Source organism: Crinia signifera, chromosome 1 (assembly GCF_055691185.1).
Source record: "Crinia signifera chromosome 1, ASM5569118v1, whole genome shotgun sequence".
Classification (NCBI taxonomy): domain Eukaryota; kingdom Metazoa; phylum Chordata; class Amphibia; order Anura; family Myobatrachidae; genus Crinia; species Crinia signifera.
In genome coordinates, this window is record NC_139217.1 from 255,713,205 (window position 1) to 255,729,374 (window position 16,170).

Genomic DNA, 16,170 nt, shown 5'->3' on the forward strand with positions numbered 1-16,170 from the left:
GACAGCACAGTATGTGGCACATGTATAATGGGAATCACATTGTGTGGCATATGTAAAATGGACATCACTGTGTGTGGCATATGTATAATGGACCATCACGGTGTGTGGCATATGTATAATGGGCATCACGGTGTGTGGCATATGTATAATGAGCATCACGGTGTGGGGCATATGTATAATGGGCATCACGGCGTGTGGCATATGTATAATGGGCATCGCAGTGTGTGGCATATGTATAATGGGCATCACGGTGTGTGGCATATGTATAATGGAGCATCGCGGTGTGTGGCATATGTATAATAGGCATCAAGGTGTGTGGCATATGTATAATGGCTGCAAATGTAATCAAATTATTGATATTTCTTGAAGTGACACGCAGAAACCGCCCCATGTGCATGAGCCTTAAGACAATGGGGGAAATTTACTAAGATGTGTATTCTACTTTACGTGATGTTGCTATGGGAAACCAGAAATCAGATCCTGTCTACTATCTTCTAGGGGGTGCTAAATAAATAAGAAGTAGAATCTTATTGTTTTTTCATAGCAACATCACATGTGAAATAGTATACACATCTTAGTAAATTTCCCCAATCGGTTTAATGCAAAGATTACTTTTTAATTCTCTTCAGATACTGTACAAGAATGGGAGGGAGAAGGACCAAGGCCAGGGACGTCTTATGAGAGATGGGAGGCCAGTGTGACATTTATGTATGAATCAGCTCCATTGCACTAGTGCAGGGGTTCTCAATCTCGGTTCTCAGGACATCACACAGTTCATGTTTTCCAGGTCACCCCGCAGGTGCACAGGTGAATTCATTAATCATTGACACATTTTAAAAGATCCACAGGTGGAGGTAATTATTTCACTTGTGATTCTGTGAGGAGACCTGCAAAACATGCACTGTGTGGGTTCCTGAGGACTGAGTTTGAGAACCTGTGCACTAGTGCATGCACAGTAATGTATTGGGCTGGACTGGGGCGGAGCCTAGGGGGAGGCCCACTTGACAGGGGTTGGAAGGAGCGTTATGGGTATCAGGGTAATAGGGTTTGGGGGTGTGCCTGCGTAGTGACATGGGGGGGGAGGGGCTTAACGGGGTGGCAGGACGGTATATATTGAGGGGACGCGTAGCCCCAGGTCAGACATTTTGTCAGGGATCAAGAAGCTCCCACCCACCCTCCCTATAGTTTAAGGTTAGTGGGAATGCTTGTATTAGGCTAGGGTAGGTTTTAATATCTGTCACGGTGGCCAGGGCGGAGGGGATCCTCGAGGTTGGTGGTCATGGAGGCTTGGTTTTGTGGAGGGGAGGGCCCCATGGCGGGGGCTGGACTCCTCGGGGTGAGGCTATATGGGTACATTGATAATGAGCACGGGGTCTATGCAGACCGGTGCCCTCGAGCCTGCGTCAACGGCTGGGGGTAAAAAAGTGTGAGGGAGAGTGCTCTGATATGTATGCCAGGTTTTTAGGGGTTTTGGGCCTCGAGGATCACCTTTGACGGGTTATGTGGGGATCATGGAAATGTTATTTGTTATGTGTTACTGTTTTAATAAAGATGGCTGCTGTGGCCAATTTAATCCAACATAAAGGAGTGGAGTATTATTTTGGGAATGGGGTTGGAAAATAAAGGGGGTCACAGCGATTTGACAATACCCTGTCAAGAGTTTTTGCACTATGCCAGTACCTACTGTGCATGAGCATGTCTCCAGGAACATTGGGTGAATATTAATAGGAAGAGAGATTCAGAAAGTGAGAGATGTGTTAAGAAATCTTCAGTTTTTTTAAAGCGGCAATCATTTACACTTCCAAATCAAACTGGTTTTGCAGTGTAAATGATTGCTGCTTTGGTACTTGTTTCCTAGCACAGCGCCCACGATATTCAGTCGTACGGCATCGCACCTATACAATTTTTTATTGTATAAGCACCCCAATAGGTGCTTACAATGTTAAATGCACCCCCACGCCACCCCCACCCGAAGCGTGGCGAGCGCCGCGAGCCCGCGAGGGGCAGCGGTACGCATTCTCTGACCTTTTCATACCCCCACTATCCAAGTCGGCGTGGAGTTGCTTTTATATAGTGTGGCGAGTGCAGCGAGCCCCGCAAGGGGACGCGTATTACTTTACATGTATTCCGCACCCCTTCGCGGAGCTTGCTGCGCTCGCCACACTTCGGGCTCGGTGGCTCGCTGCGCTCGCAAAACACAATATAAAATCAACTCCATGCCGACGTGGATAGTGGGGGTATGAAAAGGTCGGAGGACGCGTACCGCCACCCCTCGTGGGCTCGCTGCGCTCGCCACGCTACGGGTTGGCGTTGATAGTAGGGGTGGCATTGTAAGCACCCATTACGGTGCTTATACAATTAATTAGCTTATAGGGGGCACATTTAACATTGAAAACACCCATTAGGGTGCTTATACAATTTTAAATCGTATACCATTGTATATGGCATACAATGGCATACAATGCGATGGTATACAATTTACATCGCATCGCATACCATCGTATGCCTTTTGGTATGCGATGCAAGGGGCGTCGTGCTAGGAAACAAGTACCACCTCTTTTTAAAAAAACTGGAGATTTCTTACCAAATCTCTCACGTTATGAATCTCTCATCCTATTATATTTCACCCATAGTGTTAGCAACATTTCCCAGTGATAATTCTGCTACACATGTGCTAGTGCCATTTTCCAGGAGATGCAGCTGTAAGGTAAATATACTGAATGGGTGCAGCGGGTATGTGGAATGGGCACTTCTTGACTAATTTTGGCCTTCAAATAACTGGATGTAATAGCCACTGATTTATGAGTCACCAAGCTGCTTGTCCTGTGAATCTAGGTATTAACCAAGAATATATTTGTGCTGTAATTTCAACCTGTAGTAAAGTCAAAGGTACTTCTTTACTTTCATGGCGCCGCGCGTCAGAGTCCCCTTGCGGGGCTCGCTTCGCTCGCCCACGCTGTTTGTGGCGAGCGTAACCCGGAAGTAGCGCGGCGCCATGCTGGCGCCGTGAAAGTAAAGAAGTACCAAGTCAAAATATGGTACTTGTTTCTTAGAACGGCGCCCAGTACGCTTTTAGCGTAGCGAGCCAACAAGCCCGAAGCGTGACGAGCGTAGCGAGCCCCACGAGGGGACACGGATTACTTTACATGTATTCCGCGTCCCCTCGCGGGGCTCGCTGCACTCACATGCTTCGGGCTCGGTGGCTCGCTGCACTCGCCACACTTTATAATATCAACTCCAAACCGACGTGGATAGTGGGGGCATGCAAAGGTCATAGGATGCGTTCCGCCGCCCCTCGCAGGGCTCGCTGCGCTCGCCATCCGGGTGGCGTGGATAGTGGTGGTGTTTTAGGAACACATTCACACCTGCAACATCATACAGCTGACACAGTAATGACGACATGTGTTAACGAATAACTGTAATTTACTTAAATAATTATAACGAAAAAGCAGAATGAATTAATCACATTAATTACAATAAATAATGATAATAATAACAATGAATCAACTTAAAACATTACTAAAAATCATGAAAGCAAACATATTAAAAAACAGTCAATCATCTTTAGGGAGGAGCATAAGTGTTCTAAGTATGCTCTAAGTATGCGTTGAAATGGGTTATCACCACCCAATGTCTTTCTCCACATAAACTCCTGCAAATAGGATTGGAGCTGGTGGCATGCTGTGCCTCTTTGGTGCTTATTGTGCCATTTGCATGCACCCCAAAGTCTCTCCTGGTCGGGTCAATGAAATTAAACCTATGGTTTACTTGAAAATGCTGATAACCAGCCACTTCCAGCTGTTCTGTGCTGTACGCCCTCCAGCAGTTCATATAAATAGGGGTGCCTGGCTCAATATTTTCAATTACAGCTGCCATCAAAGTGGTGGCATCCCATCTGGGCACCATGGTGAGGAAACACTGTCCAGTTTGGTGACATATTCCCCAAAAATCCACTGCTGTGGTAACATAGGGCCGACATTACTCTTACGCTTGACAAACAAGCTCTCATCGACCTCCATGATGTGCCCTAGACCGCCGATACGCCACTATGGCTGCACCATGAGGTCCATGGTGCAAGCCTCACGCATCCATCTGTTATACAGGACCGCTGTCTTCTTTGATATCTCCAGCTGTCGCTCACAGTAGTCGATGGATGTGAGCTCCTGGGCCCAGGAATATATGAAGCACACCAAGGTGACAAAGGATAAGCGGCACCCTGGAAACCAGTGGGCCGCTCTGAGGCTCACCTTGAGACGGCATGCTTTCACATGGCACCGCCACATACACTTCTTCACTGACAGCCACATAGCGTTCCCATTGGCGCAATTCTGCGTCCGCGGAAGGAGATCATGCTGTTGGAAGAAGTGGATAGCCTCCTCCTTCTTCTGAGGCAAGCTAAACATGTTCATAGATACAGCCATTTGCGATACTTCACCAGCAGCTCTGAGGGATGCTTCAACTCCTGTAAGAAAATCACCTCAGAATGATTTTGAGAGGATCTAACGGGAGCGGTACTGAAATTGCATCGCACGCATTGCATGCCACTATATCGTGACATGCAATGCGATTTCAGTACGGTACCGTACGTACTGAAATTGGGAGCCGTGCTAGGAAACAAGTACTAAAAATATTTTTTCAAACAGATATCTAAAAACCTATTCCAAAATTTAATACCATCACTGATGCTGTCAGTCAAGTTGAGCAGTGGAAAAATTAGGGAGACAAAAAGCGTGGGAAGTGTGGGACCATTACAAGCACTATAATTACAGTTACTAGCCAGTTCTAGCAGTGCTTCCCAAACCCAGTCCTCCAGAAATACTTTGTTTTGTATACACTTTCAGGGGGGTATTCATTCCTTGTCGTGCTCCCGCAGCCATCTCCCGACGGGGGAGATGGCTGTGGGGCCCTATTCAATGCTGTCTTTCCCGACAGCATTGAACAGGGTTTCTCCGCAGAATGAGCCCGACATCACAAGCTGTCGGGCTCGTTCTGCCAAGAAAAGCCGGAAATAGGCAAGCTCCCGGCCGGAGCTCGTCTATTTCCATCCTCAACTCGCAGCCACGCCCCCTTCTCGCCGCTCGGCGGCCGGGACATTGAATCCCGACCGCCGAGCTCCAGTCGAGCAAAGCGAGAACGGGACAGGGGCACGGCTGTCGAGCTTGCTCGACAGCCATTCCCCTGACATTGAATACCCCCCTCAGGCTCATCAAAACCCCTAATGTTTTTTTGTTTTGTTTTGTTGTTTTTTTAGAATGTTTTCCAGTTTTTAGCTTGCGGTTCTGATCTTTGAAGTACCCCAAGAACTTCTTTTGAACTGCCTTAAATACATTATATTCAAAGCCTGTAGTAACACTTTATTTATCTACAAAGTCATTGCCTGCTTAGAATTTTAGAATGTAAGGTAAAACAAGAATGCCTTCTTTTAATTTTGCATCTGACAGTCATGGAAACTTAATATACAGATACTTAAAAAGACCACTCTCCTATTTTGAGAAAGGGTAGGAGGAATTTTTGTAATTAATAATAATAGGTAATAATAACACAGAATAGTCAATTTAATAAATAGCTCAGTTAAATTTTCAAATTATGGAAAATAGTATGTAAAAATTTTTAAACAATTTTTTGCATGGCAGACCTTTATAGTCATAGTTAATTAAATGTATAATAAATTATAATTTACCTGGCAAACTGCAGATCCCTGCAAGTCCAATTCTCATGGAACTCAGAGCATTCTGATACTTGGCATAACAGCCATCCTCACTGTCTGACCAATCAGAATGCAAACATTCTTTTCAGTGGGGACTACAGGCTCTATACTTGTACTATCATCATCATCATGTCTAATGCTGAGGTAGGGGGGGTTTGCACAAATGGTGGATATTTTTCAACTGAACATGAATCTAAGGGCCCCCATACATTAGGTTGACTTGTCCTAATGACAAGTCTGCCCTAGTTCCTCTGAGCTCCCCCGCAGCTCCCTGGGACGCTTGATAAGATTTGGCACTTGATGTGCCATTTTTTACATGTGATAAATCCGATGCGATTTATCACATGTAAACCCGGGGAAGCTGCAGGAGAGCAGGGTCCGGGGGAGCTGCAGGCGGAGCTACAGGGTCCGGGGGAGCGGCAGGAGAGGTAGCGGGCAGGGTCCGTGGTAGAGGCAGGCATGGAGCAGGGACCGCAGAGCAAAGTCCTTCCCCATGGCGAGCAGCGGGTCAATAGAAAAAAATCCTATTCAAAAGACTTGGCGGCCGCTGATTGGTTGAGCACTCGGCCAATCAGCATCTGGCCAGTCTTTTGGATAGGATTATTTCTATTCTGCCACTCGCCACGGGGAACAGAGAGCAGGATCCGAGGTAGTGGGAGAATAAAAAAAATTCCTTTTCAAAAGACTGGGCAGCCGCTGATTGGCTGAGAGCTTAGCCAATCAGTGGCCACCCAGTCTTTTGAGGATTTCTTTCTATTCTCCCGCCGCTCACTGCTCACCCAGACTCTGCTCTGCAGTCCCAGCTCCGCTACAACTTCTGCCTCTACCCCACCTGCAGCTCCCCCGGACCGGACCCTGCTTTCTGGTCCCCACTCCCCCGGACCTCGCTTCCAAATTGCGTAGAAATTGCTAGAAAGTCTCATAGCTTGTACATCCCACATCCAAATGATAAGTAAGCACTTTGAGCCTGATTCAGACCTAGTGATCACTGCTGGGCGAATTTGCACAGCAGCCGATTATCGATTGATTGCGCAAGCATTTCTGCAAAAAAATCCTACTTTTTTTTTTATTGCTAGCTGTTTGCAAGGTAGTTGACAGCAAGCTAGCCTTTGGGGGTGATAACCAGCTGTTTCATGGGCTTGTTGAAAAAAAATGCAGACTTGCCTGAAGAAACGCAGGCGTACCCAAGTTTTCAGAGGAGGGTTTGTGATGTCAGCTTTGGCATTGATCAGGCTGATTTCAAAGAGTAGGTCCAGGGCTACTCAAAGCCTGCAAACAGTGGTGACCGGTGGGGAAATCATGCGATGGTAAGCAGAATATGAATGGTTTCGGGAATATTCACACGACTGCAAAGTCTTCACAAGCCAAACGCATCTACAAGAGTGGAGTCCAGATTGATTTGCAAGGTGGGATTTCACTCTGGTGGGGCGGCGTTTACCTGATCACTGGCCACTGCAAATTAGCAGCCAATGCGATCCCGCCTGAATCAGGCCCTATGTAACTTGCTGCTGCTACTTGGATTATAGAGTTAATATAAGGCGGTCCAGTGTATTAACAGCCAGGCTGTTATCTTGGATACAAGTTGCGATCTTGTATCCAAGATAAGATATAGGCAATTAGAGCATTTTTTTAAGTCACCAGTTTATATTTTTATTTTTTGTAGGGACATCATTTCATTGATTATTTCCTTGGCACCCACTGCCTAGGTGCTCAACATTATTTGCCGGTAGCCGGTATCTCGGCTGTCACAATCCCCATAGGAATATCCCATCCGCCAGAATGCCAAACGGGGGGGGGAGGGTGAGCGCAGAGAGGCCCCATGGTGGACTCACTGCACTCGCCACGCTGTAGGCACAGTGGCTCGCTTCACTCGCCACAAGGTTCTATTCCCCCTCCATGTGGGTCGTGGACCCCTACAAAGAAGGAATAAACCCTGTACACCAGGATTCTGGCTCATGGTAATGTCAGCAGTAGGGATTGGCATCAGGATTGTGACAGCCAGGATCCCGACAGTCTTCATATTAACTGCATACCCCCCCGTTGTACAGGCATACTTACTGAGTCCCTTTCTGGGGTTGGAGATACATGGTTTGGCAATGGCTGTGTCTGCTTGTATCATTGTAACCTGTTTATGCACAAAGATACCATTAGGCAGGTAAACTCATGACTGTGATATATTAATAATTCTTAATCCACTCATGCTAGGCCTAATGGTCAAGTTGTCCTTGATTTTCTCATCGAGGCATTTGCTTTTATAAAATAGTTATACAAAATACAGAACAGTTGTTGCAGTGATGCTTATACCAAACAATTGCATTAGCATTTAAGATTTCTGCAAGGAAAAGCATTTATTTATAATAAAATATACATAATATGGGGTTTAGCCTGTTGTCTATGAATATTTATATACAAAATGTAGTGGAAAAGTCTAAAAAAAACAAATGTTTTTAGAGGATAATAAAATTCCTCATCCCCAGCAGTGGCGGCCCCAGAGAAGGGGTTGCAGCACTTTCACAATTAAAATAGGGGAGATACACCCACCTGCTACCCCAAACATTGTTGGCCAGGACTCAATTATACTTGATCAGCAGAAACCCAGAAGTAAAGTGATAGTAGAAGCTACGTGTACAAGCTCCTATTCACAGTCATGACAGAAAGGGATGAGCAGCAATTGAGCATTCAGGGTGGTAAATTAACTGTGAATATTCCAGTAATATGTGGTTCACTCTGGCATCTGTAAGTAGCAGTTAAACAACTGACAACATCACAGAGTTCTTGGATGTGCACACTTCACCTCCAGACATAGGAAGTATGTCTGGACATATGTATTTCTTCTTATGTGCTTACCATGTAGTGTTTGAGAACTCCTACATGTGAAGGATCCCTGAAATGGCCCCAGGAACTGTCTGCACAATGGGTTTGCATGTCCAGTTGGAAATGCACGTTGTGGAAATGCTAACAACATTATAGAGCAGCCTGTTAGCACTTTAAGGCCAATCCCTTCATTAATGACGTGACTTGTATTGAGGGGTGAATTTAGGGGTGAGGGTGCCCCTAAGTACAACAGTAATGGCTGCCCCTCTTCCCTAATTTTTTCATTCTCATTGATAGTTTATAAGCCCTCATAATATAATTTGAATGATGTATACATAATTACTAAATAGGGCAGCTTGCAGGGGTAGTATGTGCATGACCTACCTGCTTACACTCCATGCAAGATGGCATATGGTATACTACTGTGGAAATATTGTGCAGTCACTGGTACATTTTGGGCTGACAGTACCAACACAAGCATCCAAATGCCACTCCTAGGCGCATGCCCTATGTACCTAATGGGAAATTTGCCACTGTTGTATTGCTCATTTATATTTAACATTACTGTGTGCCAGTGTATTTTTATTACATCAGTCAAAATGTAACCACAGTTTCCCATAAGAAGCTCAATTGTAAGTTACAAATGTGTTCCATAATAGTTCTGAGGCCTAATTTGTTCCCCCTCGATCCAAAAACATTTCAGTAGACTGCTGTATGTACAATGCGGAAACACCAATCACCCCCCACCCCCCACACTGACTGTTCTGCCGGATGCTGGTTTTGGCTTCGCCAGCAGCAGGCTGGCAAAGCCCTATCTAAACAGCAGGGACAGCACTGCGCTGGGGATCTCGCATGAGTAGCGAGATCCCGCACATGCCCAGTCCAGCCGGCTGGGGGAAAGGAGATAGTGCATCAGTGTAAACTAATGTGCTATCTCCAGAACGGGAACATCGCTGGAGGGGGAGTTAGCGCTCCACCACTTCGGCAGACAAGATGTTAATACATCTTGTCGGGCTCCCCTCGCTAATGAGGCGAAGCTGGAAGTATTATAGCGCTGCCAGTGTCAGACAGAGAGGCTGGCAGAACATGCGGTTAACCTCAGGGGGAGATGGTTTGCAGACCTGTATATTCTCCTGGGTATGCAGTGTCCTTGTTAGGAAAGTTTACTCACACCTGGGGGTAGTAGTACAATCTGACGGATGGCCGAAGACAAGCTTGTGATAGGAAAGTTTGCTGTACTGTAGTAATGGTGTTACAGTATGGGAGGAGCAATGTGCATCTCTTGAGTACTGCATGTATAACTAAGTAGTTTCCTGTGGCGTAAATGATCTAATGCCTTTTTTACCTAACCAAGAGTTGCCTACCAATTGACTCAAACACCATTTTAGTTGGATTAGGTAAGAAATAGACTGAAATAAGAAATAATACTAATTAAATATTGAGCTGTTCTCTTAAGAAAAATAAATAAATAACATTGCTGACTTTGCTGTAGATGCTGCCCCTGACCAAATTGAGTTTGGGTCACTGGGTGGAAATTGTCTAGATTGTCCCCAAAAGGTTCACATGCTCAAGGTTGACATCGAAAAAAGTCCGATTTAAGCAAAAGGTCGACATGGAAAAAGGTTGACACAGTGAAAAGGTTGACATGAGGGTTTTTTCCTTTTTTTATTGTATAGCACATGACTCCCAAACAGTGTACCGTGTCCCCTCACATGTCTTGCATTTCTCGCCATGCTTTGGGCAAGTTTACATTCCCAACCATAGTCCATATGGATGGTAATGTATGAGAAATTTCAAACACTGAAGAAAAAAATTTTGTGAACACATTATTGTGTCAACTATTTGACCATGTCAACCTAAAGCCTGTCGACCAACAATGGTCAAGCTGTTGACTGTGAGCCTAATAACCTAAAATTTGGAGCCTGACCAAATTTTAATGTCAGCTACAACCGCAGCTACAAAGGCACCCATGAAAACTTACATTGTTATTAGAAAAACTTACTTTGTTAAAAAAAATTGTATTGTTTTTGTTTCTAACGAGAGAGAGAGAGAGAGAGAGAGAGAGAGAGAGAGAGAGAGAGAGAGAGAGAGAGAGAGACATTGCAAACAACTTTAAAAGCAAATACAGATTAGATTCTATTATTTCAAAAAATAAATAAATAGTGCACGATACAGTGGAAACAAAATAAAACCATGTTCATATGATAGAAAAATAGTACTAATGTTTATTTGAATGTGTGCTAAAAAGAAAAACATGAAATAATAAAATAAATATACTTTCCATATCTGGATGACTTATTAAATTTGAGCTTTTGGTTTTAACTTATCTTGAATTAAAAAAAAATAAGAAATGTAATACATGGTGAACAGTTCACGTTTAATAACATGACCCAATTTAAGGCAGACATGGTTTCTAGAATGAGGAAAAATGTAACATCCACAAACCACAACAAACACAGACTTTGGCCGCTGTGGTCACTTATGGTTCAGTTGTACAACTGAGACACCACAAGGAATAAAATACCACTAATAGCACATATTTATACAGATACAAATGATTAACTGTATCAACTATATACAATTTTGACAGCTGCAAATCGTTAATAAGACAGACAGATTTACTCTTGGCTTTAACGTGCGATATAAATCTCTTTACATTTATGATAGTTATTTTGTTACAAACTTCAGTAAAAAAAAAAATAGTAATTAACAAAAATTTATTAAAACTTGCCTTATACTAGCTGCCAAAACAAGTATGTCAGTTACCACAGCACAATGTTTGGGTATTTAAATATTGGTGTATATTGTAGATACAAATTGGTGATTGAAATTTGTAGGTGGATTGTACATTTTGTAGTGTAATACTGCATTTGTCTCTTATTAGTAGCCAATAAAGTATGTTGTGGGTTCATTGCAGTACTGTGGAGTTTAAGGCAAATTTATAGAGATTATGTTAGTCTTAGGTATTTTGGCCACAACCTGAATACACCTTCCTCAGGAGCGGTATTTGAGGAATCTGAAATATGAACTAGGTCTGTTTTTTATCAAAATATTTACCACAGTAGAAGATTTAGCCAAAGAATGTGTTTCTGGCACTAGCTATTTTCATCAATGTCCTCTATTATGAGACCATAGACTCAAATAAACCAAATCAAACATACCCAAAATGTAAAGAGACCACAAAACAAAAAGCAGGTACACACAACATTGTAATTACTGTCGTAGAGCGTAAATGTGGCTCAGTGAAGTATGTAGCTACAATAAGTACTAATCTCTGATATACAGGAATAAACACAAAAATAAATTAGATCATTTTGCTAACCTAAATGAGTAAGATAAAGGAGTCGACCTTACTGTCATGCAACAGAGACCGGTTTAAGAAGAGATTTGGAGCCCAGGAAAATTAGGAGTTTCCGTTATGGGAAAAGTCCATGTTTGTGAATAGAGCTAAGAAAGAGTAGAACGATATACATATTATAGTAACATTCAGGAATATAATGTACTGTACAGTATCAGACAGGCTTTACAAGGGTTCTACATGTCACCTTCATTCCTTAAATGCAGTACTATATCCATCCTTTATTTATTTAATAGTTATTTATATAGCACATACATACAGTATAATTCTGCAACCCTTGTAGAGAACATATAGTCATTTACAGCAGTCCCCACCCCAAAATTACTTACAATCTATAGTCTTACCGCATGTACATACACAGGGGGAGATTAATTAGATATTGGACACAGATAAAGTGGAGAGAGATAAAGTTCTAACCAATCTAACATTTTACGGGCTGTGTTTCAAAAATTACAGAAGCTGATAGGTTGGTACTTGATCTGCACTTTATCACCCTCCAAGGTTGGATACATTTACCCCATATCCACTAGGGTTTCTTTTGTCATATCCCAATTAACCTACCAGTATGTTTTAGATTGTAGGCGGAAACAGGAGTACTCTGAGGAAACCCACGTAGCACAGGGAGAACATACCCAACTCCACACAGATAGGGTATTGGCGTGAGCCAGCTCAAGACCTCAGGGCTGTGAGGCAGTAATGCTAACCACTACACAATACCTTTCAGCTCAACCCCTTAGAGGCAGTACCTATTCAAATCTAGCTCTAGCAGGGCCGGTGCCACCACTAGGCAGCTTTAGGCATTTGAGCGGCACCCCCCCACCTGTGGACCGACTCGGTGGTGGCCACCGCATCTCCACCCCCCCCCCCACCGTAGAGCGGGTGAGTGTTGGGGATTCTATCAACCCCCCCGCACTCATAGAGCAACTCAGTGGGAGTGGTGAACCCATCCCCCTCAGGGTGGAGCGACTCGGTAGTCGCAGCTCCCCACCCCCAATGGCTGCAGCTGCATCCCACTCCCCCATGTGGGCAACCGCCACATCCCTGCATCCATCCCCTGCTGAGCTGGTGAGCGGTGGGGCGCCCCCCCCTCCCTGCCTGGGGTGCTGCGGTGCCTCGAGCCGGCCCTGAGCTCTAGACATGTACAGGAATTATTTATAAAGCATTGGGTTGTAAAACTTGAAGCATTTACATACCGGCTTGTAAATCCAATGTTTCCCATCATGTTTAAAAATACAATGCTTTTGCTAGCGAAAAACATGGCTAATTAAATCCTTATCATTATAGAAAAGAACCAAAAAGAGAACAAATTTGGCTATTGCTTTTGGCTATCAATGACTTTGACTAATGTCTTATGTTCTGTCTTTGGCTGTGGCTTTCCCCACATCTAACCTGATATCGGGGCCTATTTATAAAACTATATTTGCTGCTACTGCATATCAAGGGTTAGCAGTATATGTTAGGTATTCCCCAAATGTATAAAGGAGGGACCGCATCAGGTATCCAATGCCTGCTGTGATCCCTTCTTTTCCATATACAGGCAAAGTTTCTATTGCGGGAGTAATGTAGATTTACCAATATCTGTAATGCTTTGCATTCTTGAAACTGGCCCCTACAGCTACTGATATCTGACAATGACGGTAGCCCATTATAGCCCAAGATCTTCTGACCTTCTCTGTCCCGCTGTCAGTCACCTGCAATTTGGATACTTTTCCTGTGATTGCTGCAATCAGAGGAAAAGAACCCAAACTGCAGGTAAATTGCCCAGTGTATGGGGTCTTAATGGATTGTCTTCTCAGAGTTTGACACATTATGACATCCATTTCCATACTGGCTGTAACTCACAAGTGCCAGCCCATTGGATAAACATGGAGAAGGAATTAGAGGCTTACATGCCCACCATCACGGGCTAAAGCCTCGGGGCTGTAATACACAAGTAGTGACAACTAGCTCCAGTCATGAACTTCATTAACATAAACTGTTTAATGTTCTATACTTTTTATTGGAGCAGTTGTGTCATACAACAAATGTGGAGATTCCATGTAATTTAAAAACCTCATGTGAATGGCTTTGCACAGGACACGTTCTTTAATATCAATCCATTTTACAAATGTCGTACTTACAAAAGATTCATAACATAAAACATATTTGGGTTTTCAAAAAAAATGTGTTATAAAGTTTTCATTTTTAACTTTAAATTATATTTAAATAAATTCAAATTACCGAATAAAATATATACATTATCAGCAACCTTTTTTTCATCTTTAATATTATTTAAGTGGAGTGGTTTATTTGGGCTAGTACAAATTAGATTACTAATTACTTAAGAAAAACTTGCTGCCTTTAATCTGAGCCAAATCCACATGCTAGGAAAAATCCAGCAGATTGTAAAAGCAGCCCACATGGGTGGCGTACTCACTAGATTGTCATTTTAACTCTTTCCTGTTTAGGAAGCTCAGATTAGGCAGAACACTGCAGCTGAACAGCTGGATCAATGTCTAATATGGACATGAATGCAGTGACGTGCGGTGAAGTCATTGCCTGGGGAGGCACTGACCTCACCCCCAACCCCTCCCCCGCGGCCAGGCCCAGACACCATGCAACATGGCATGCAGCAGCTGCCAGTACATGCGCCCCCCCCCCCCTGCTCCCACCCCCCGGCGGACTCACCTGTCCTCTCCTCGGCGGTGGCAGCGCACAGTCCTCTCCACGCCGGTGAGTGACATTGTCTTTCTCCCAGCGGCGCCGCCGAGCTCCCCACTGGCCGCGCTGCTGCATCCTCTCCAGGTGGGCCCTGCATGTGTGTGATTGGACAGCGGATCCTGCACTGGATCTGCTGGCCCAATCACATCTGGGGGCGTGCGTTTATACTGGTGCCCCTGTCATTGCGGCACCAGTATAAGTGCCGCTTCCCCATTCATTTTCAATGGGCTTTTACAGCCCAATGCTGCACCTTGCCCACCCCTACCCGCCCCACGCTGCCCGGAGTTTTAATGTTAACAGCAGGAGGCACCTCTCCCGTTGCCTCCCACCCTCACATGCAGCAGTGTAAGAGGGTGGGAGGCAACCGGAGAGGTAGAACTGATGAAAATAATAAAAGAAGATATATAAATATCTTCTTTTTATTATTTTCATCATTATGACTGCACGTCCCTCCATGAATGTATACAGCGACCCAAATCCAGCCATTCACTGCTAACCCAAGGGTACATAGTGGCTCCACACGCAGAGTAACTTTCGCACCTGATATTTAAAAGATCATATTCCGGGGGCCTATTTCTAAATATTCACAGCCAGTGCTATTAAATCTGGGTACACACTATGCGATTTTCTGCACCACCAATATTGTTAACCATATCGGCAGTGCTCCCAGGCAAACTATATAGGGCAGTAGCCAACTCCAGTCCTCAAAAAGCTACCAACAGCTTATGTTTTCTAGATCACCTAGCTGGGGCACAGGTGCACTCATTACTGACTGACACATAATAAATGATCCACAGGTGGAGCTAATTACTTAATTTATAATTCTGTGAGAAGACCATGAAAATGTTAATCGTTGGTAGCTCTCAAGGACTGGAGTTTTCTATCCCTGATATAGGGCATACACACTGAATGATATTGTTCAGTTACATCACCTGGCACCTGCTGAACATGCAGCCGTGACTACAATTCCAGATGACAAGGGTGGTCGTTAATGACCCATGGAAGTGTGCATCATTAGCGATCTAGAGCTTTTTTGAAAAATTGGTTCCAGGACAGCAGTTAATAAGAAGTTATCACAGAAAAGAGTCTGAATTAAAGTGATAGCATTCTCTGTCCAACTACTGGGCCACTAGCAAAACACTCTTGCCCAAGATGGATGGGAGGAACTGTACAGCTGGCCATGAAGAGTCCGGACAAGAAGTCCGGAATTCTCATTCTTGTATTGTTTGGTATTGTTTAAGGAACTGTACAGCTGGCCAGGTAGGGATCAGAAGATGCATCATGAATAGATAAGATAATTAATAACTAACGGAGGCAAATAGTTCCATATTGCAGTTACCATTGAGAACTATGGGGAATACTGTGATTGGCTTAGTACTTACTACAAAATGTGCCGGTGTTCTTAACCCTTTGAGTGCCAACGTTGCTGTGAGAGATCCAGAAAATATCTGCAAAAAATGCCAGCATCGCTCACAGCGGCTGTTCTTTTAGTATAAATAAATACAAATACAGCCAAGTTAATTAATTGAAGTTTAGTTAAATATTTAACCCAAACAAAGAGCAGTCGGTGCGAGTGGCGCTGGTATTTTAG